General features: G+C 39.7%; 1 protein-coding gene across 1 annotated transcript in view; it reads right to left on the reverse strand.

Moving 5' to 3' along the window:
* Nucleotides 1–21,968, reverse strand: part of LOC26526448 — a 69,570-nt gene extending 47,602 nt beyond the window's left edge. The window contains exon 1 of the mRNA XM_026983578.1: nucleotides 21,898–21,968. The gene's annotated coding sequence lies outside the window, so the exon portion shown is untranslated. The remainder of the gene's footprint in view (nucleotides 1–21,897) is intronic.
* Nucleotides 21,969–23,853: the final 1,885 nt, after the last annotated feature.

A 23,853-nucleotide genomic window follows, 5' to 3' on the forward strand; every position in this document is an offset into this window, starting at 1 on the left:
TACGTGGGACTCGTTCAGTTTGGAAGAAGCATTATCTTTGATAGCATTGGAATCTCATACATATGTCGCAGTTTCGTTGTTATTCGCCATAATGAGAGTTGTGAGTTTCGATCGCACTGAAGTACTACGCACAACTGCACTCTGTCGCACACTTCTTCTACGTGCTTACCATCGAACCACACTCGGCGTCAGCGACAACACGCTGGCGCCGCGCTAAAACGGTTCTTCCCAAAACTACAAACTACAGGCAACCAATAACTGCGCAAATAGAGGCTGATGCAATATTTCCATTATGATGAAATACACTACCAGAATACCCATACACTAACACATGCAAAATTATGCTCCGACACGGCCATCCTGACCATTACACGACCTCGTGAAATATTATCATAATGCTTTTTCTGTAATGCAACAAAACCATTTTCAAATTACAATTACATTAACAAATTAAATTTTAATATCATTCTTAGATTAATACAAAACTTTTTAACATAATTCATTCATCATTTCATTACAATATCTAATGCGCCACACGCCATGACAATTGTTTTGCACTTGTGCTTACATTATTATTATAAATTTCATTATAAGCCCTTCAGGCCTCCGCAGTGTCACTTGCTAAAGCTTATATTCTAATCATTTCATTACTGTCTCTTTCAACAGCTTTCTTTTCCATTTCCTTATCACTGTCTCTTTCAACAGCTTCATTTTCCATCTCTTCATTACTGTCTCTTTCAACAGTTTCATTTTCCATTTCTTCATTACTGTCTCTTTCAACAGCTTCATTTTCAATCTCTTCATTACTGTCTCTTTCAACAGTTTCATTTTCCATCTCTTCATTACTGTCTCTTTCAACAGTTTCATTTTCCATTTCTTCATTACTGTCTCTTTCAACAGTTTCATTTTCAACCATTTCATTTAAATTCTTTTTACATTTTTCTAATTCTTCTTGTACTTGCCAATCTGGCATTTTTCTTATGTCATCGTGAGCATATTTATATTTTCTATTGTTCGTCAACGACCTGAGCATATATCTATCTGAGACCGTATTTGAATTTAATTCTCGATAATCAACGCATAAACGCTGAGAACCGTCCTTTTTGTTAACTAACATTATGGGACTTGGTGGTGAGCAGCTCGGTTTTATAATCTTACACTCCAATAGCTCCTTAATTTTTTCACGCACTAATTCTCTTTCATTTGGACTAAGCCTATATGGTCTTCTTTGAACCATTTTATTTGAGTCTACCAATTTAATTTTCATTTCCCCTGAGCTAACTCTAGACAAAGAAATTTCGTTAATAAAAGATTTTGAGTATTTTCCCATTAGACTCTTTAATTTGCTCATATCTTCACCAACAAGATCAGTATTTAACTCGCAAAGTTGTTTCTCATTTGAACAATAATTTACAGTTTTTGATCTGATAATTTCAAATTGACCAGGTTATACTATTACATTAAATCCTGAGAACAACACTTCTCGACCAATAATGATATCATTTCTTAAATGCACATCGTCCAAAACATGAAACAATATCTCAATACAATAGTTGTTAATTTTTACGTTACTAAGTATTTGCAATGTGCTACAAATACTACCATTGCCAATACCTTTCAACAGCACTACATTGTTAATTCTTTTACCAACAAATTTGTTACTTAGCTTTTGTTTAATTAAAGAACATTCCGATCCAGAGTCAAAGGTTATTGGATATGTCTCGCACTGATGAACCATCTCGCCCTTGGGTTCAACAACTTCACAAAGTTCCGCCCTTTTCACCTGAAGCGTGCCTTTTTCTTTCTTCGGTTTACTGCGAAAATTATGTCCACTGTAGAGCACCACGCCGTTGCATCGACGCCAGCACCGTCTGCGTTGAATTTGGGTAGCACTACCGAATTTTTATTTGTTGTTTCGGATGTCGTTGTTTGCAGCGTTTTAACAAGCTCAATAAAGTTTCTATTTTGCATTTCCATTAAAATCCGCCATGGTTCACTAGACATATCAGGAAGCGAGCCCGATCCCACTTCTGATGTCGCAGTTTCGTTGTTATTCGCCATAATGCTAGCGCAGTGAGTTTCGATCGCACTGAAGTACTACGCACAACTGCACTCTGTCGCACACTTCTTCTACGTGCTTACCATCGAACCACACTCGGCGTCAGCGACAACACGCTGGCGCCGCGCTAAAACGGTTCTTCCCAAAACTACAAACTACAGGCAACCAATAACTGCGCAAATAGAGGCTGATGCAATATTTCCATTATGATGAAATACACTACCAGAAAACCCATACACTAACACATGCAAAATTATGCTCCGACACATACATATTTCAAAATTGAAATATCGATAAAAAATGGGAAAAAAATAATAAAATGAAAAATATTTTAAACTGTTTTTTTAAAGTGTGGGCGTGAGAGTTGTGGGCGTAGTATTGGGCGTAGCAAAAAGTTTTTTGGCAAATCTGTAGAAATTTACAAGATATATGAAAAACTCAAAAATATCACTACATCTTTCAATAGTGTGGGCGTAACAGTTTAAGGCGGTTTGTTGGCGTTGGAGTGGGCGTGGCAACAAGATTTTTTGCAAATCTATATATATTTACAAAATATATTCAAAAATATCAAAACATTTTTCAAAATTGTGAGCGTGACAGTTTTTTGTGCTTTGTGGGCATTAGAGTGGGCGGGGCAACATTTGGAAACAAACTTGCACTGCGTCTATGTCTCTGGAAGCTGCAAGCTTAATCTCAGCATTCTAGCTTTTGTAGTTTCTGAGATCGAGGCGTTCTATCGGACAGACGGACGGACACGGACATGGCTAGATCGACTCGGCTATTGATGCTGATCAAGAATATATATACTTTATATGGTCGGAAACGTTTCCTTCTGCGTGTTACATACTTTTCAACGAATCTAGTATACCCTCTTACTCTATGAGTAATGGATATAAATAGCAAAAAAGAACATTCAGGAGGTGCATATATTATTAGATAAACTGCTATTCATATATATATGTCGAATTCTCTTCTTCTCCCATTAGAGCGCAGCGCGTTTCGAACTATTCACAGGCGATCACTCAAGCATACTGTCCTGCTCGTTTTCTAACAGCCTATACGAAAACTCGAACCACACTCGGCGGCAACGTCGCGACGCATCGTCGTGCAACTAGACAGGCGACGCGTCGTTGTCGCCCCGCTCCAACGGTACTTGCAGAAAAACGACGGACAACCACAATACAAAGACGCAAAACATAATATGATGAAATAATTCAAGTTCATGCATAATCTTTATACTCCGACACGGCCATCTAACACGACCGCCACACGGCCACTCTAATACGACCTCGTGTTCCATTCAATTGTCTTTTTTATAATTTTATTATTATTAATTTTTTTTTTTTTATAAACAGAAGATTTAATATTTCCTTATCAAGTTACATAATTCTTACTATAATGTAATTTTTAACAAAATCAATTATTCTTCTTCATTCAACATTACAAATTCAATGCCCCACACGCCATGATCAAAACAAACATCTGTTTGTCTTGCACTAGTGCTTGCATTATTTATCTGGTCTTGTTACTCTGCCATTTTCTTTGGCCAGCAGTAAATCTTTCATCACCTTTATTGGTGTGCTTCACTTTCTTCAGTGGCTTCAACATTTTCATTTTCGCTCTCTTCACACACATTCAACTCCTCGGGCACTTGCCCCTCTGGCATTTTTCTCAAATCTTCATGTGCATATTTATAATTTCTCTTATTGGTTAAGGACTTCAAAGTGTACCTGTCACCCTCCAGAACCTGTATTATTTCAAAAGGCCCCTTGAATTTTGGACTCAACTTGGTTTGATGCCTCTCTTCGCGTTTAAGTAGCACAAAATCTCCTACTTTGTGTCTAAGAACTTTTGCCTTATTTTTATCAAATCGTTCATTGTCATAAACTGCCGTGGCTAAAACATTCTTTTCAGCTTGTGCTCTTACATTTGACAGATCAACATCATTTTCTATGTCATCAGGTGGAAGTAATCCTAATGGGCGTGCTACCTTTCCCAATAACATTTCAAGAGGACTTGCCTTCGTCACACGGTTAGTTGTACAATTGATTGCCAGCTGCACCTCCCCTAACACGTCCTGCCAAGACTGCGTTCCAGTTTCAACCGCCGTTAACATATTTTTCAAGGTGCTCATGGATCGTTCAACTTGACCATTAGCTCGGCTAGCCCCGGTGGCAATCAAATGCAAGTTTATTTTGTGATCTGAACAGAATTGACTAAACTTTGCACCCGTAAAACACCTTCCCTGGTCAGCTATTATTCGGTTTGGTCCTCCAAACAACGAAACGGCCGATTGAATAGCTTTTATGCAACTCTCACTGTCTAATTAAAGGCTATGACTAAGATAGACATACTTGGTAAAAGCGTCTACTTGAACAATAACATACTCCTTCTGGTCACTTGCCACTTCATTTCCCTGTTATATCGATGTGGATAGTGTGCCAAGGAATATTGACTTTTGGGATTGGATGCAATTCGGCCTGAATTTTTCCTGAGTTTGATTTGGACATTTTGCATGTGATACAATTGTCAACAAATTTTCTAACATATTTTGACATATTGTCAAACCAATAAAAATCGTAAACCTAAATGCATTATTGACTCATGCACCTGTGTTTATAACCGACCATTTGAAGGAACGCGGTATCACTGGTAAATAGCGTTTTCTGCCATTTCTCTGTATTTTTCGGTAAAGAACTTCTGCCCTTAGTTCATAGGTTTTCGCAATATCTTCAGCAAGAGAACAATCTTTTAATTTGCTCACGATTTCGGCTATGTCCGAGTCTCGACGCTGTTCAGCAATGAGCCAGTTGCTTGAAATTTCGGCTAAGTTAACTCTCTTCTCTTCAATCACTTTTACAGCATTATTAGACTTCGGTGAGATAGGATTTCTTGACAAAAAGTCAACATGTGCCATTCTTTTCCCTTCTCTATACTGAATTTCAAATGTAAATGATTGCAAATAAGCCCACCAACGTTGGGCTCTAGGGGTCAAATCTTGTTTATTTCTTGACACCTTTCCTACCCAACAAATAATGCCGAAAATATTTGATGGAGTTTACAACAGCTAAAGTTTCCAGCTCGTACGAGTGGTATCTTGACTCTACAGGTGTAGTAGCTTTTCTATAGTATTCTATTACCTGGGGCTTGTCGTTAATTTTGTGTAATAAAATTGCACCATAGTCACTGCAACTTGCATCCGTATGCAACTCAATTGGATATTTTGGGTCAAAAATAACAAGGACTGGATTATCAGTAAGAGTAGAAATAACCTTTTTCCGTATCTGTACATGTTCCGCTTTCCAAATAAATTTATTTTTGTCTGACGTTAAAAAATATAACGATTTCATCAACTGTGAAAATCCCTTAATAAACTGTTTGAAATAAGTTGCTAATCCAATAAATTGCCTAAGCGATGTGACTGACTTTGGAGGCGGGAGCGCAGTCAACGCAACAATTTTCTGACGGTTTGGGCGAATTTCGCCAGCACTAACATTGTAGTCTAAATATTGAACCGATGTTTTCAAGAAGGAACACTTCGTAATGTTGAATGAAAACCCGGCCTCTGTCAGAACATCTAGAACAATTTGTAATCTTTCTAACGCCTCACATTGTGTTGATGCCGTTATCATGATGTCGCCCATATAGACGATAACATAAGAATTTGCAAGATCACCGAGCGCTTGCATTACTAAACGTTGAAATACCGACGGCGCATTTTTAAGCCCGAAAGGCATAGATAAAAACTCATACTGGCCATCGGGTGTCACAAACGCTGTATACTCAATTGAATTCGCATTTAAGGGAATTTGGTAGTAACCAATAGCCATATCTAAACATGTAAAATAATAAGCTCCTCGAAGTCTACTTATTTGATCCTGTATAAGTGGCAGAGGGTATTTATCAGCGACTGTGTTTGAATTTAACTCCCTATAGTCAACACAAAGCCTATCCGAACCATTTTTTTTCTTTACCAGCAATATAGGGCTTGCATAAGGTGAACGAACAGCTTGGTCTAAATATATTGCATTTCAGCAATTCATCAATTTTTTCTCGAACTAAATCTCGCTCGCATGGGCTTAATCGATATAGCCTTCTTTGAACTGTCTTTCTTGGATCAATTAATCTTATTTTCATTTCACCAACTTTAACCTTAGTACATGGGATACCCTTTATAAGAGAATTTGAGTACTTTGCCAACAATGAATGTAGTTTTATTTTATCTTGTTCATCAAGTTCAGTATCAATATCGGCTGAATCACTGCTGGTACACAAATTAATTATTTTGGTTGTCGAAATTTTAAATTGGTTTGACGAAATGACAATATCAAAACCCTGATTTAATATTTCGCGACCAATAACAATATCGTTCTGCATATGATCATCGCCTATTACATAAAACAAAATTTCAATGCAATAATCGTCAATTTTTACGTTACTTAAAACCTGTACAGTACTACATATTCCATTACTGCCTATGCCTTTTAACATAACAATATTATTAAATCTTTTACCAGAAAATTTAGTTCTTAGCTTTTCTTTCAAAATAATTTCAACGGTGTTACACCACGATGAAGCGATTGCGCCTGCCTTGTCTGGGTTGAATTTGGGTAGTTGCACCGCTTTACTTTGCCCCGCATCAGATGCCGTTGTTTGTATGGCCCGCACAAGTTCAATTAAATTTGTATTTTGTAGTTCCATAATAGTACGCCATGGTCCATCTACTATTGAAGGTATAGGTATCAAGTTCATGCATAATCTTTATACTCCGACATATACATATTAGATAAGCCGGCTATTCGGGATCAACAATCAACAATTAGGTGTCTGTATCATGGCATTGTCAACAAACAAATCATCTAAGGGTATTCACAATCTTAATTTTTACGACAAAGTAACGAAGGTGTTAAGGACCAACGCAGAGCCCAGCCCAGACCGATACCAACTTAGCCCAACGCAGACATAAACTCAAAAGCTGTAGACTTTTTATGAGATGCTTTCGAATTTCAAAAGCCATAAACACATTCTCTCAACGGACCCAATAACAAAGAATATTTTTCAACTAAATATACAAAGCTAAATAACAAACACCTCTTAAATATACATATAATAATAGGGTAGACAAAGCTTTTCTTCCTGAAATCTGGACCAAAGACAACACTGCCTGCAGCATTCCAGACTATAATTTCTTTGAAAACCGATTACGGAGGTGCTTTACATAAGATGCAACGTTAAATTCAGAATCCTAAAGATCGTTCATATTATAGAAAATATCGGAGGTCAGACAATCGACCTTAAGAAAAATATTACATTTTTTGCTTATTAATACAAGCAAACAGAAAAAAAAATGTTGAAACACTGCATTAGAGATCTATTTAAGAACGCCGCAACCTAACCAACAGGTGACTTCAATTTGAAGTAAATGGAGTTGTTCAACTAGTGACAATACGCAAATTTTTCTACTTTAGACTCCATCAACCAACAACCTAAATAGTAATGGTGTCCAGAATCGGAAAATATTAGTCCTATCGTACTAAAAGGTATGAAGACTCAGCGGTAGAGACTTCACTTGAGTGAACTTTTGATCCTTACTGATCTATCATCTAGAAATTCAGATTCAGCTAATTGCATAGACAATATCTCGCATCGAATGATACAGATTCTCTCTCCAACAAAAAAAAAGACATTTCTTTAATCTACTGAATATAATATGGCACGCAGGACATATTCCAGAAATTTGGATAAAAAAAAGGTGCGGATAGAAAAAAAACAAGACATAATGCTATAGTCGAGTTCCCCGACTATCAGATACCCGTTACTCAGCTAGCGGAAGTGCGAACGATATCGGTAGAAGTTGTGAAACAAATAATTAATTAAAAATATATATACTTTATATGGTCGGAAAATAAAAAAATTGTTAAAAGTGTGGGAGTGAGAATTTGGTGCGGCTTGTGGACGTGGTAAAAAGATTTTAGGAAATCTATAAAAAATAAGAAAATATATAAAAAAAATTACAAAATATCACAACATAATTTCTAAAGTGTGGGCGTCACAGCTTTTTCCGGTTTGTGGGCGTGGCAAAAAGTTGTTTGGCAAACTTAAAAAAATTTAAAAGATATAAAAAATAATGAAAAAATATCACGTGTAATTAAAAATATATACATAGTAGCATATGTACCATAGTATAACACTTTGTTACCCATACCCCCACACACACACACACCACACATACACAGTGCATATGTGCCACTGATAAAACATGAAATGATACATTTGCCCAGCAACACTCTTTAACGTACAACCCTAACACATAAGTCAGATCCCCATTCTCTTGGTGACAATAACAATTTCGGCCGCGTCAAAAACATCCGCCGATGCCGAATTCGTTATTCCCGCTAAGCAACCATATAGGTAACGCAGCACAAATCCTGGTCATTTTCCATGCGCAACTCTCATAAAGAGCGCAACCCATTTGAACAAAGAGGAGAACCACTCAAGCTCATATATACAATGTCGACCAAGGATTTGCTAAGCGTTCAACTCACACTCCAGATTTAGATTTAATTCATTCGTTCGATACTTAAGATGTGAATTGTCTCCACTTCCACGATTGCACATTTATTTGAATAAAGAATTTATAATTTTTTCTAAATAAATTACCGTGGATTCGTTTTATATAATATATATTCTCCTGCCTGTTACATACTTTTCAACGAATCTAGTATACTATTTTACTCCACGAGTGACGGGTATAATGAACAAAACTGAATCAGAATACACATAAATTATTTATTCATAGTCAACAATAATTATCAAATGATAACGAGTTCAAGACATGAGTTATGTCTAATACATAATAAAAGTAGCTCCTAAAGAAAGATTTCGTATTGAAAACTGTAAGCATTGGACGTTGAATTCTACGAAGTCTTTAACGGAAATTGATAATGATAAGTGATCATTTTAGCTCTGCTGGTATACGCAGCTATGACGAAGTAGACTTAACACTGCTCATCGGTACGGTGGATTTGAGTGCTGACACGCAGGTTGTATCCACATACTGAAAGGAACAGATGAAGGGTGCCATTTCAATAGCAATCTCATTCACGTAGATCTCGTTGCTCCAGCTTCACCGGTTGTTACGACTACTGTCTGGATTTTATAGCCAACTTCATAGGAAACAGGGGGGGAAGTAATGTGAAACAATTTCAACATTTACGTGGTTGTCTGCGCTTAGCACAGCCAATTCCTTGGAACCTACCGAAGCTAGCTATGACAAGCCGTTTGACTATCACTTGTCAATGAAGGTTCGTCAACTGGTCCTCGATGATTGAGTGACAAAATAATATTGCATCTCCGAATACTTAGCACAATATGGCAACCGTCACGGAATCGGGTTATCCACAAATTTTTTAGCATACACATACACAGCACGCAGGAAATATGAGAAGAAGACCTAACGACGGACAACATTGCCAAGAACGACAATATAGAAAAATATCCCTTCTTTGTAAAGCTATATCCAAGTCTGCGGCCCTGCGTTTATGTCTCTGGAATCTGCATGCTTAATCTCAACTTTCTAGCTTTTATAGTTCGTGAGATCGAGGCGATCACAGACGGACAGACAGACGGACGTGGCCAGTTCGACTTGGCTATTTATCCTGATCAAGAATATAAATTATATAAATTTAAATTAGTCATCAGTTTGGGGACCTTCACTCCACAGTTGTCACTTTAATGTATCTCACTTTTTTTGTATGTTGTAATCCGCTTTTAAAGTGTTGAAGTAAAATTCTTGATACTTTTTTTAGAAAAATTTTTTTTTTCCTGGAAATGGGGTTAACTGGCACTGACGATGCTCAGTTGAGTACTAGTATGTATAAGTTAACTAAGTTAACCAGACTTTTTGTCCGTACTCCAGCACCGGTCAAATTGCTGATCAAGCATTTGCCCGGAAGCTCTTACATAGCCGGCAGAAGCTCTGCACATTGGCAGAGGCCGCTATGAAGCTTTTCCTTTGTTAGCTCTTAAGCAGTTCGTTTTGAATATCAATAAAGAGCACAAGCTCGCCTCCGTTGTTATTTTTTATAACTCACCCCAACTATCTGAGTCTCTAGGCCAGTAGTTAAAGGAAGACAGTCATCTTCCCAACATAATCGACATAACTCTTCAAGAGAAGACACCACCCCCCATTACCATACGAGAGGCTGCGGATTATCTACGGCCAACCGGCTAAACATCAGTGACTGCGTGAATTTTGCATATGTCTGGACACTGTCGTTTCACTTGAACTTGAATTCTCTGCACTAGCCCCACAGCCGTCTCGGGCCTACTTATCGCTGCCCCGACACCCGATACAGCAGCGCATGCATTGCTGTAGCAATTTTTTGCATTTTAGATATCTCTTTGTCTTTGCTGTTACGATTTGTTTGTCATTTATATATTTGTTTGGCTTAGCGGATGCAAGCTCCCCGCAAGCCCCTCACATTATTTTTTGCCTTTTATATATCTCTTTGTCTTTGCTGTTACGATTTGTTTGTCATATATATATTTGTTTGGCTTAGCGGATGCAAGCTCCCCCCAAGCCCCTCACCTTATCGTTGCTGGACGAACCTACGGCTTCGCTGAACGGGCCCTCGGCCAATGTTATTAGACGCCGACTCAGCCCCCGCGACCCCTCACCGTACTAGTGCTCCCTATGGGCAAGACGGCTTGAGTGTTTATATACTCAGCTCCTCATGAGCAATTCATTCCGACAGTATAGGAATTCGAAATCGTACGCTAGCGACTCAGAGTCCGAAGGCGACGATTCTACAGAAAACTCTGTATGTAAAAGTATCCCAGCTAACTCATTTATTTCATATAAAATGTCTCTCGAAGCAGAACGGATTAAAACTCTCATAAGGGCGTTACAAGAACAAGCCTTAGAAAGTCAACGCAGGGAGGCTGACTTGCGTAAAACAATTGAGGAACTTGCCGGCCAGGTCGCGGCTATACAGACTGCCCCTGTGCAGACTGAAACTCCCCCGATTAAAGTTTACAAACCAGTAGATATCACTGGGCGGGTCCGTTGTGAGGAAACATTGGATGCCGTTAAATGTCTTCCAGACTTTATGGGGACACAGGAGACCTACGTCTCCTGGCGGCAAGCGGCAAATGCCGCCTACCATATGTTCAGAAAATATGAGGATAGTTCGCGACACTATCAGGCTTTAGTTATCATCAGGAGCAAAGTAAAAGGCCCTGCTGATGCAGTTCTGTCGTCCTTTGGGACCATACTGAATTTCGATGCGATCATAAGTCGTCTCGATTTTACATACAGCGACAAACGCCCGATACACGTTATCGAGCAAGAGCTAGGCACCCTCAGACAGGGAAGCCTGACACTCCTTCAGTGTTATGACGAGGTTGAGAAAAAACTCACCTTGCTCACCAACAAGGCAACCATGTCCTACGAAGCGTCGGCAGCAGCGGTTCTATGTGAGAAGTTCCGGGATGACGCTTTGAGAGTTTTCGTCTCGGGACTCAGGCGCAACCTCACGGATGTGCTATTTGCGGCAAAGCCGAAAGACATGCCGTCAGCACTCGCCTTGGCGCAAGAAGTGGAGTCCAACCACGAGCGGTACACCTTCCCAACTTCGTTTGCACAAAGCCAAGAGAATAGGGACCGTAGGCAGTATCCCAAATTGCAGGAGCGCCAGCAGGCCACTCCACAAACCGGCTCGCAGGGAAGTGCCGGGAAGAACCCGCACTTCACTAAGCAGCATAGAGCACAGGTGCACTCCGCTCTACGTAGCGACCGAATGGCTCGAGGGAACACGCCGGAACCCATGGACGTTGACCCCTCATTGTCCAGGATGCAACCATCTCACGCCCCAGCTTACCCGAAATCGAAGCTGGCCACGTCTGGCCGCTCGCTCCCGCCTAAAAGCCAAAGGGTCAATCATGTGGCCCAGGCCTCGGATGATTCGGACAAGACTTATGCCACCGCAGCCTCCAGTGCAGCGGTTAAAGTCGACGATGATGCCATCCTAGAATATGACTCGGATGTCATTAATTTTTTAGGGGAAAGTCCCTGCTACCCGTCATCAGACGAAGAGTAGCGGGGATCGACATGAAACTGCTGGTTGACACGGGCGCGTCAAAAAATTTCATCCGACCATTTAAGGGGTTGAAAGGCGTCCGCCCGGTGGAGTCCCCATTTGCAATCCATTCGATTCATGGTGTGACTACAATCACGAAAAAATGTTTTGTGTCTATTTTTAACATTAAAGCTACCTTTTTCTTACTACCAGATTTGACCTCCTTCGACGCGATCATTGGCCTAGACCTGTTAAAACAGGCCGGCGCGTCGCTTTGCCTAGCTTCCGGCCAGCTCAAATGGGGCTCCGAAGCAGAGCAAATTGACTTTCACACTTGCCCCGATGTCAATTTTACCAACGTAGATTGCTCGGACGCACCGCCCTTAATCAAGGGTGCATTTTTGAAAATGCTCGGGAATAGGAAAAAAGCTTTTGCTGATCCTAATGAGGCTCTTCCTTACAATACGTCGGTGGTAGCAACCATCCGGACGATTGACGAGGAACCCATTTATGCCAAGTTATACACATATCCCATGGGAGCAGCTGTCTTCGTCAACGGCGAAATTCAGGAACTGCTGAAAAATGGCATAATCCAAAAGTCGAAGTCCCCCTACAATAACCCAATATGGGTCGTAGACAAAAAGGACGTCATCCTCAGATACCCTGACTACAAAACAGCGTTTGATCTTACGGCATTGGCGCAGTGCTGTCCCAAGAGGGACGTCCTATTACAATGATTTCTAGGACACTGTGCGCCAGAGAGGTTAACTACGCTACCAATGAAAGGGATCTGTTAGCCATAGTCTGTGCGCTAGTCAAATTGCGACACTATCTTTATGCGGTCAAAGAAATAAACATCTTTACCGACCACCAACCCTTGACGTTTGCGGTATCGGAATCCAATCCCAACGCCAAGATCAAGTGGTGGAAAGCCCGCATCGATGAGTCCGGCGCACGAATATTTTACAAGCCCGGAAAAAAAACGTCGTTGCAGATGCACTTTCCAGGCAACAACTCAACGTTGTTGATGGCCAAGAACCACAGTCGTGTGCGGCCACAATCCACAGCGAACTTTCGTTCACATACACTATCGAGTCAACGGACAAACCCGTGAATTGGAACCCCTTGGAAACGCACTTTTATATTATTTGGGAATAAGAGGCGACACTCGATCAATTTCTCGAGCAAACAAACTTTGCTAGAGGAACTCGCTAACATCATTATCCCTAACGGTGTAAACGCCTTCCACTGTGATCTTCACACGTTGGCGCTAATCCAGGACGATGTGGTGCGACAATTTCCAGCCACGAGATTCTGGCATTGCAAAAATAGGGTCACCGACATTTTCGCGGTCCAGGAGAGAAAAGAAATCCTCACCGTCGAGCACAACAGAGCTCACAGGCCCAAGAAAACGTGAAGCAGGTACTCTCTGAATACTACTTCCCGAAAATGATTAAATTGGCGAGCGAAATAGCAGCCTATTGCAAAACTTACGCCTAAGCGAAGTACGACAGGCATCCAAAGAAAAGAGCTCTTAGAAACTCCAATCCCGGGCCATGTAGGAGAAATTTTACACATCGATATTTTCTCCACGGAAGAAATACTTCCTCACCTGCGTGGACAAGTTTTCGAAATTCGCCATGGTTCAGCGGATTCCATCTAGAACCATAGAGGATCTAAAACCACCCCTGCTACAGTTAATGAATGTTTTCCCCAAAGCCAAAGCCATCTACTGCGACAATGAACCATCATTGAAATCGCAAACAATAGTGGCTATGCTGGAAAACCATTTCGGCGTCAGCATCTCGAATGCACCGCCCCTACAACCCAGTTACAACCTCAGGTAACCCGAGCAGAGCCTAGTTGCAGTTCCCTCGGAGGCTTGTTTTCATTCTTTCCATTTGTAGCCACTTGGCATAAGTTTTCAGTTACATTTTTATTATTTATAGCCAATTGGCATAAGTTTTTTACATTTTTCATTACCCTTAGCCACTTGGCATAGTTTTCACTACTTATAGCCGCTCGGCATTAATTTTTTATATCCATTGGTTGTGGGCAACTCTAAGTCGAACATGTATTAATCAACCACAAATTTTACAGGTCGCTTCCAATGCTTTTACTCTGTCTTCTGGCAGTGACATCGGTCTATATTAGTGATTATTCCCAAGCAAATTATATTCCCGTCATCGACGGTCAAGTCTTGGTCTGGGAGGAATATGCCTACGTTAGACACTCAGCTAATCTCTCTGAGTATAGGCGAGTAGTTGATGAAACTGAAAGCATGCTCGATATGTTCCCCCAGTCCCACATGAGAAAGCTTCTGAGCATTGATATCGCTCGTCTCCGTGCCAGGAGCTTAGACTTCTTGGGAACTGCGTTAAAGGCTGTCGCTGGGACACCTGACGCCGAAGATTTGGAAAAGATAAAGTTCACAGAAGCACGACTAGTTGATGCGCACAATAGTCAGATCGAAATTAATACTAGAACATAAGTTCGCATTAACGAACTCACAACCACCGTCAATCAAATTTTGAAATTTTCTTAAAATGCGCAAGTTGATTCAGGCCACCTATTCGCGATGTTATTAACTTGTAATAGGATTATTGTTATGGATCTACAGAATTTGATGCTAGCTATCGCACTCGCCAAAATTAACGTAGTCTGTCCAAGCATCTTGGATCATGCAGATCTGGGGCAAGTTTGGGTTGAGGAGCCCACCGACACCCCCATAAGGGAAATTTTGTCCGTTGCGTCTGTTAAAGTTTTACAATCTCCTAACATATTGCATTTCATAATTAAGTTCGTCAAGATTAAAATGGCCTGCAACAAAATCACTATCCTCCCGGTGGCACACCACGATACGGTGTTAAGGTTAGAGGATAATGTGGTGGCGGAGTGTACCGGGAAAATCCGCACCGTTTAGAACTGCTCCATGTCACCCGGGGCAACGTTCTGTCAGTTATCTTCGGTGAGCTCGTGCGCCCAAGAACTCCACACTGGAGTAGTGGCCCATTGCGATACACAGCAGAGCAATCTTCATTTCATATCATAATCAACGATAGACCAGCACTTGTGCGCGTGGATAATGGAACGACCATCCACATTAGAGGCACGGACCTGATAACATTTACTGAGAGTGATATGGTCAATGAGACCGTATTTGTAAATCATGACATGGTCCAGAAAAGGGCACCCTGTCCTTAACATCTCTATGAAACACGAAATCCTGAGTCTCCCATATCTTCACCGCTTGAGTGAACGAAATTTGGAGCAAATCAGGAAATTCGAGGAAGACGACGACGGATACCGACTGAGCCAGATAGCGCTAATTGCAGGAGCAATTTTCTGCGCTCTTATCTGTGTCGGCCTAACCTACCAGCGAGCCACAAAGGCCAAAAGATCCGCGGCCCAACTGAAGGAAGTCCTCACCCAAATAGAGTCGGCCGAGGGCGGCCTTAATCTTGAGGGGGGAGTAGGTAACTAAGTTAACCGGACTTATTGTCCGTAATCCAGCACCGGTCAAATTGCTTATCAAGCATTTGGCCGGAAGCTCTCACATAGCCGGTAGAAGCTCTGCACATTGGCAGAGGCCGCTATGAAGCTTTTCCTTTGTTAGCTCTTAAGCAGTTCGTTTTGAATATTAATAAAGAGCACAAGCTTGAAAACCTACTCCGGCCTCCGTCGTTATTTTTTATAACTCACCCCAACTATCTGAGTCTGTAGGCCAGTAGTTAAAGGAAGACAGTCATCTTCCCAACCTAATCGACATAAATCTTCAAGAGAAGACACCATCCCCCGTTACCATACGAGGGGCTGCGGATTATCTACGGCCAACCGGCTAAACATCACTGACTGCGGCGAGGGATCCCCCAGGCAGCCACCACTTATAATAATTTATATATACGCTGTACGATCACATCCTGGTGATTTCTTTGAAAATTCTTGATTCTTTCAGCTGAACCCTGCTACAAGTACGTTTATATTAACGGCGGTAACAGACGACGACCAAGCACAACAATGGAATATCAAAAAGAATCAACTTAATCCGAAAAAATCCCCAGGATGTGATCTAATAACTCCTAAGATGATTATTGAGCTTCCATACTGTTATACAGCACAGTACCACTATTTCCCTGCTCCTGAACTCTATTACGAGAAAAGATAGAATGCTATAGTCGAGTTCCACGACTATTAGAAATAAGAAAGTTACTCAACATTTTCTGGAATATCGGTAGAAATTGGAAAAAAAAAATAATAAAATGAAAAAAATAATATAAAAATTGTTAAAAGTGTGGGTGTGAGAGTTTTGGCAAATCTATAGAAAATTTACAAGATATATAAAAAAGTGAAAAAATATCACACTTTCCAAAAGTGTGGGCATGACAGTTTTGTGCGGTTTGTGGGCGTTGGAGTGGACGTGGAAACTTTTGGTAACAAACTTTCGGTGCGTGCTTAATCTCAGAATTCTAGCTTTTGTAGTTCCTGAGATCGAGGCGTTCATACGGACGGACGGACATGGCCAGATCGACTTGGCTATTGATCCTGGTCAAGAATATATATACTTTATATGGTCAGAAACGCTCCTTCTGCCTGCTACATACTTTTCAACGAATCTAGTATACTATTTTACTCTACGAGTAACGGGTATAATGAACAAAACTGAATCAGAATATACATCAATTATTTATTCATAGTCAACAATAATTATCAAATGATAACGAGTTATGTCTAATACATAATAAAAGTAGCTCCTAAAGAAAGATTTCGTATTGAAAACTGTAAGCAATGGACGTTGAATTCTACGAAGTCTTTAACGGAAATTGATAATGATAAGTGATCGTTTTAGCTCTGCTGATATACGCAGCTATGACGAAGTAGACTTAACACTGCTCATCGGTACCGTGGATTTGAGTGCTGACACGCAGGTTGTATCCACATACTGAAAGAAACAGATGAAGGGTGCCATTTCAATAGCAATCTCATTCACGTAGATCTCGTTGCTCCAGCTTCACCGGTTGTTACGACTACTGTCTGGATTTTATAGCCAACTTCATAGGAAACAGGGGGGAAGTAATGTGAAACAATTTCAACATTTACGTGGTTGTCTGCGCTTAGCACAGCCAATTCCTTGGAACCTACCGAAGCTAGCTATGACAAGCCGTTTGACTATCACTTGTCAATGAAGGTTCGTCAACTGGTCCTCGATGATTGAGTGATAAAATAATATTGCATCTCCGAATACTTAGCACAACATGGCAACCGTCACGGAATCGGGTTATCCACAAATTTTTTGCATACACATACACAGCACGCAGGAAAGATGAGAAGAAGACCTAACGACGGACAACATTGCCAAGAACGACAATATCGAAAAATATCCCTTCTTGGTAAAGCTATATCCAAGTCTGCGGCCCTGCGTTTATGTCTCTGGAATCTGCATGCTTAATCTCAACTTTCTAGCTTTTATAGTTCGTGAGATCGAGGCGATCACAGACGGACAGGCAGACGGACGTGGCCAGTTCGACTTGGCTATTTATCCTGATCAAGAATATACGTGTATACACTTTATATGGTCGGAAACGCTTCCTTCTGCCTGTAACATGCTTTGTACGATTATAGTAAACATTCAAAAATGCGTGGTAAATATCGAAGAGTTACCATTTAATTGTCTTTTTTAAGTGTTACATATTGGTCAGCTGTAAGCAGTATGTAAATTACAATTTATTATATTTAGTGCATGATAATTTTTTAGCGCAGCCTGATTTGTATACCCATACCTCGTAGACGAGAAGGAAGTTTCCCTTATTCAATTACACAAGCTGAGTATTAGTGTTTTAAATTTCTATCGATTTGTCAAAAAACTTTTAGACACGAACACTCTAACGCCCACAAATGACCAGCCCACACTTTTGAAAAATGTTTTGATTTGATAATATGTCTTGTCCATTTCTATCGGAATAAAGTTCACAAGCCGCCCAAAACTATCACGCCCATACTTTTGAATTTTTTTTGTTTTTTTCTCATTTTATTATTTTTTTCCAATTTCTTTCGATATGCCAGAAAAATATTACAATTTCTCATTCGCTCTTTCACTTGCTGGGTAACGGGTATATTATAACTGGGAACTCGACTATTGCGTTCTCTCTGCCCAAACCATTTTCTATCGTATGCCATTTCACTAGCTGAGTAACCCGTTACTGATAGTCGAGGAAATGGACTATATCTTTTTCTCTTGTTTAAAAATATTTGATTTCTTATTCTTAGCCGATCTTTATTCATGTCTTTATTATATTGCAGCCAATCGGAAGGGCCCGACCACACAACAGCTATATAACACAACCGACAAAAATTGTAAAGAAATCCACATTAAGTGTTATAATTCATGCATGAGTTCTGGCTCCGGCCGCTCAATACGATCCCCTATTTTGCGTCAGCACCAATTTAAAATAGACTAACAAACTCATGGTGTATTCACATTATAAATTTATTAAAAAAAAAAAAATTTTCTGATTCAGCAGTCATAGAAGAAGGTTGTGTGGTCGAAGACACTGGATACGTCGGACTCGTTCAGTTTCGAAGAAGCATTATCTTTGATAGCATTGGAATCTCATACATACCGTAAGGCAGTTTTCGATTAATTCCCAGGAAAGGGCAGTTTTTAGGAGATACGGATGCACCATAAATTGGACAGACTTATTTCTCTTTTCGAAAAAAACGAGCATTTTAAAAGTTGGACAGGCATTGGAAGTTATTTATTAGAGTCTCGAATTGTGAATGAAGGTAACTGTAAGTTCTTGTATGTATGAGAAGTATTGTATTTCAGTAACACAGTCAGATATGACTGAAAGAAGTTCGATAAATCAATTTCAGTTATCCAGTGTAAGGTATTGCAGGTGCAACGCCGTCAAAAAATATAAAACAAGATAGAATGCTATAGTCGAGTTCCCCGACTATCAGATACCCGTTACTCAGCTAGTAGAAGTGCAAATGTGAAATTTCAAAATTAAAATACATTGTGAACATGGTTTGACCACTGCGCTTGCAAGACGCTGCTGCGCAATGAGTTTGGGATATTGTGATATCATTCTTAGAATTTGACTACGACGCAGAATATGCGCGTGTGTAAATCGATGCGTAGATCTGACGATTGCACACGCCGGTTGGAATTCGCTTCACTCGAAAAGCTTGTGTGTCAACATAGCAGATCATACACAAGAAAATAACAACACTTCGACATATACTTTATATGGTCGGAAACTTTTCCTTCTGCCTGTTACATACTTTTCAACGAATCTAGTAAACCCTTTTACACTCGTAGAGTAAACGGCTATTAATAGCAATAAGGAACTGGTTCTAACTGTTAGGATTAAGATAATTTTTAACCATTCAGGAGGTACATACATATCAGATAATCTGTTTATTCCAAAGGGCAGTCCCCGGGATCAACTATCAACATTTAGGCCTCTGTATCGAGGCAATGTCAACAAACAAACAGCAATCAAATCATCTAAGGGTTTTCACAATCTGATTTTTATGACAAAGTAACAAAGGTGTCAAAGACCAACGAAAATCCCAGCCCAGACCGATACCAACTTAGCCCAACGCAGACTAAAACTCAAAAGTTGTAGACTTTTTATGAAACGCTCTCAAATTTCAAAAGCCATAAACACATTCTCTTAACGCACCTAATTACATTGAATATTGTTCAGCTAAATATACAAAGTTAAATAACAAACACCTCTTAAATATACATATAATAGGGTAGACAAAGCTTTTCTTCCTAAAATCTGGACAAAAGAAAACAGTGCCTGCAGTGCTTATATAAAATGCAGCATAAAATTCAGAATCCCAAATATCGTTAATTTTATAGAAAATATCGGAGGTCAGATGTTAAGAAAAATATTACATTTTTTGCTTATTAATACAAGCAACTAAAAAAGAAAATTTGAAACACTGGTTTAGGATCTATTTAACAACGCCGCAACCTAACCCAACAGGTTTAGGTGACTTCAATTTGAAGTAAATTGAGTTGGCCAACTAGTGACAATACGCAAATTGTTCAGACTTTTTTAGACTCCATCAATCAATAACCCAAAAAGTAATGGTGTCCAGAATCGGAAAATCACAGTCCAATCGTACTAAAAGGTGTGAAGACTCAGCGGAAGAGACTTCACTTTGGAGACTGGACTTTTTATCCTTACTGATCTATCATCTAGAAAGTCTGACTCAGCAAATCGCATAGACAATATCTCGCATCGAATAATACAGATTCTCTCTCCAACGAAAATAAGACATATGTTTAACCTGCTGAATAGAATATGGCTCGCTGGACAAATTCCAGAAAGTTGGATAAAAAAAGGTCCCGATCGCAAAAAAAAACAAGAGAATATGCCATAGTCAGCTGATCAAATACGAACGAGTAAATTTATAATTTTCTTATCTATCGGTAAAAATTGAGAATAAAATTGAAAAAAAAAACAATTTTTTTTTTTTAAAGTGTGAGCGTGACAGTTTTGGGCGGTTTGTGGGCGGTATAGTTGGCGTGGCAGAGTTTTTCGGCAAATCTATAGAAATTTACAAGACTAATAAAAAAGTAGAAAAATATCATAACATTTTTCAAAAGTGTGGCCGTGGTAGTTTTGTGCGGTTTGTGGGTGTTAGAGTGGGCGTGGCAACATTTGGAAACAAACTTGCGCTGCGTCTATGTCTTTGGACGCTGCATGCTTAATCTCAATATTCTCTTTTGTAGTTCTTGAGATCGAGGCGTTCATACGGACAGACGAACGGACAGGTATGGCCAGTTCGACTCGGTTATAGATCCTGATCAAGGATATATACTTTATATGGTCGGAAACGCTTCATTCTGCCTATTACATACTTTTCAACGATTCTAGTATACCCTTTTACTCTACGAGTAACGGGTATAACAAGAGAGTCGAGTTTCCTGACTATCAGATATCAGTTACTCAGCTAGTAGAAGTGCGAATGAGGAATTTTATAATTTTCTGGAATATAGGTAGATATTGGGGAAAAAAATAAATGAAAAAACTTAAGAACTTGGTAAAAGTCAGGGCGTGACAGTTTTAGGCTGTTTTTTGAAAAAAAAAAAATTTTATGAAAATTTTTAGAAATTATGAAAATATATAAAAACAAGATAGAATGCTATAGTCCAGTTCCCCAACTATCAGGTACCCGTTACCTAGCTAGAGGAAGTGCTAACGAGAAATTTCAAAATTTTCGGGAATATCGGTAGAAATTGGGCAAAAAATAATAAAATGAAAAAAATTAAACATTTTTGTGTGATTTGTTGGCGTTGGAGTGGGTGTGGCATTGATAATGGCAAACACATATGGGCGGAACTACCCCCTGAATACCTTAATCCGTGTTTAAGCAAGAACTAATGAAAGTTTTTTCCCACGGGCTATCAGCCAAAAAACTATTTTTGTCCAAGGTATATGTATAAAAATGTATATAAAAACAGTAGAAATACATCAGTAGAATGTGTGGTATTTCGGAAAATGATCTCGATGATTTTCCTTAAAGTGATTCGCCACAAGGAACTTTCACCGTAGTGAGTTGGAGCATAAAGGGTGCCACTGTACAAAGAATTATACAAGCTGGATGGGAAAAGGAGTATAAAGAAGTACAAACAATGGAGCTACTAGACAACTCTTCCCAGGAACAACAAAGAAACATTGGTTTAAAAATCCACATTGCAAACTTAGACTGAAATATTAAAATAATACACAGATTACTCACCCTTAACGCAATTGACAATTATACTTTACACAAGATTCACGTTGTAAACAATAACATTTGTGACAACTGTGACGTTTTCGATAACGCTTCCCACATCATATCCAGCTGTTCCAAATAAAACACTGCCATAATTCACTTTAAGTCCCTGGAAAAATACCAAGACATTTCTACAAACGCTTCTTTACGGCTGATGGCGTCAAATGGCGGCCGCAGGTGAAGGAGCAGGTGAAAGGGCATTGATGCCAGACGCAGTGGAGGGTGGCGGCACTTCAAGATGCACCAGGGTTCCTCTAGATTTCGTGTGCTGATGGCTAAGTCGCAGCTCAGGGTGTTTCCTTAAAGAAAGACGGCGGGCGGGAATGGAAAATAAAAATTAAAAGCAACACAAAGTTATCGGGTTATAGCCCAGCACAAGTTCACCCTAGTCTGAGATGCTGACGCTTTCCTAATCTCAACATCCGATCTCCTCGCCACCAGTCACGAGACGCAGCGACAGCACCTGCAGAGGCAGCCATCATCAAACCGAGGCGGATCCTGCATCGGATCAATCATTCCAAGTGTACAAGGAGGAAAGTGTTGTTACAGATAACCGGGCGATCACGTTATATGTAAATTTGGTGAGACGAAAAAAATCTTATGAGCCGCATGTACTTCGTAGCGAGCAGACCAACAAAAGCAATTTGTTACAAGACAAACAAACCATTTTTATTTTGAAAAATTACTTAAAATTCTGGAAATCGTCGTGTTTTTTACGGATAACATTTATTATTTCTTTTAGGTGATCTTTCTATTGGTGTATATCTCGTTACGATCGGACAACTATATAAGATTTGCACACACATAGAGTAGCCTTATCAAGCTTTCATTTTGCGCTCGTTACCACGTGGGCTGCCGTCCACAGTGATAAATCAGTTTAAAATACGCTTGTACCAAAAAAAAAACCATATAAGAAAATTTCATTATTTTTATCTTCTGATCTTGGAAGCGGACCAACGGCATCTATTAAAACTAAATTAAATGCTGTTGCTGATGTTTTAATTATGGTACGCGATTTTGTGTGTTGGCACCACCTTCTGATAAATATTATTGATATCCTATAGATAGATGTTAAACATTTCTACATTTCAAGTTTTTAGTTATCTGAAATACGTTTAATGAATCTGCTGTAATAAAATATAAAATGCAGTTGCTAATTGGTCAATAATATTCCTACAAGTGGATATTTGTGGGCTAGGATTTTTAAAATGGAACAATGGTTATATGATATTTTTATTTATTTTTGTTTTTTGCTGACTTGGGCAGTGATTTATTGGATACAAAGAGAAAAGAGATATACTAGTTTGATATATATTATAGTAGGTGGCTCAACAAGTCTATTTAAGCACAAACTCCATAAAGGACGATAAAACGATTAGGCACAAACTCTACATCAATAATACCAAAATTCAAGGGGAGATCTATGCGAAGCTGTACAAACTCCTCGAAACATCATTCTTAGAGCACTCGAGAAACCCGTAAAGCTCAACCATAGTCATGGTAAAGAAGAAAATGCCGCGGTTAAGTACTATCCTCATCAATACCCCACCTCCGAGAAGCGCAGTTCTTCCTCTTGAAGAAGCAAGTCGAACATTTTTAGAATTCACGGTGCCAAGACAGGGTATTTACCAGTGGCGCGCAATGTCGTTTGAACTAAGTCCACTATCGGCAAAGTTTCAACGGGCCATCCTGCCCTGTCGTATCAGGTGTGGTCGCTCTCAACCTTTAAGAAGTGTTTCGACGTTTAAAGGGGGCAAACCTCAGGATAAGCCCGGAAAAAGGTAAATTGTTCAGGCAAGAGCTCAAGTACCTGGGACAACACGTCACAACCCTTTTTTTATGGGATAGGAACTGTTTTACACAAAGTTGCAGTCCGTCCGAAAGCTAATGAAGTACTGGAGAGATGCCTAATGGTACAGT

This window comes from Drosophila erecta, unplaced genomic scaffold (assembly GCF_003286155.1).
Source record: "Drosophila erecta strain 14021-0224.00,06,07 unplaced genomic scaffold, DereRS2 tig00000389-arrow-arrow-pilon, whole genome shotgun sequence".
Lineage (NCBI taxonomy): Eukaryota > Metazoa > Arthropoda > Insecta > Diptera > Drosophilidae > Drosophila > Drosophila erecta.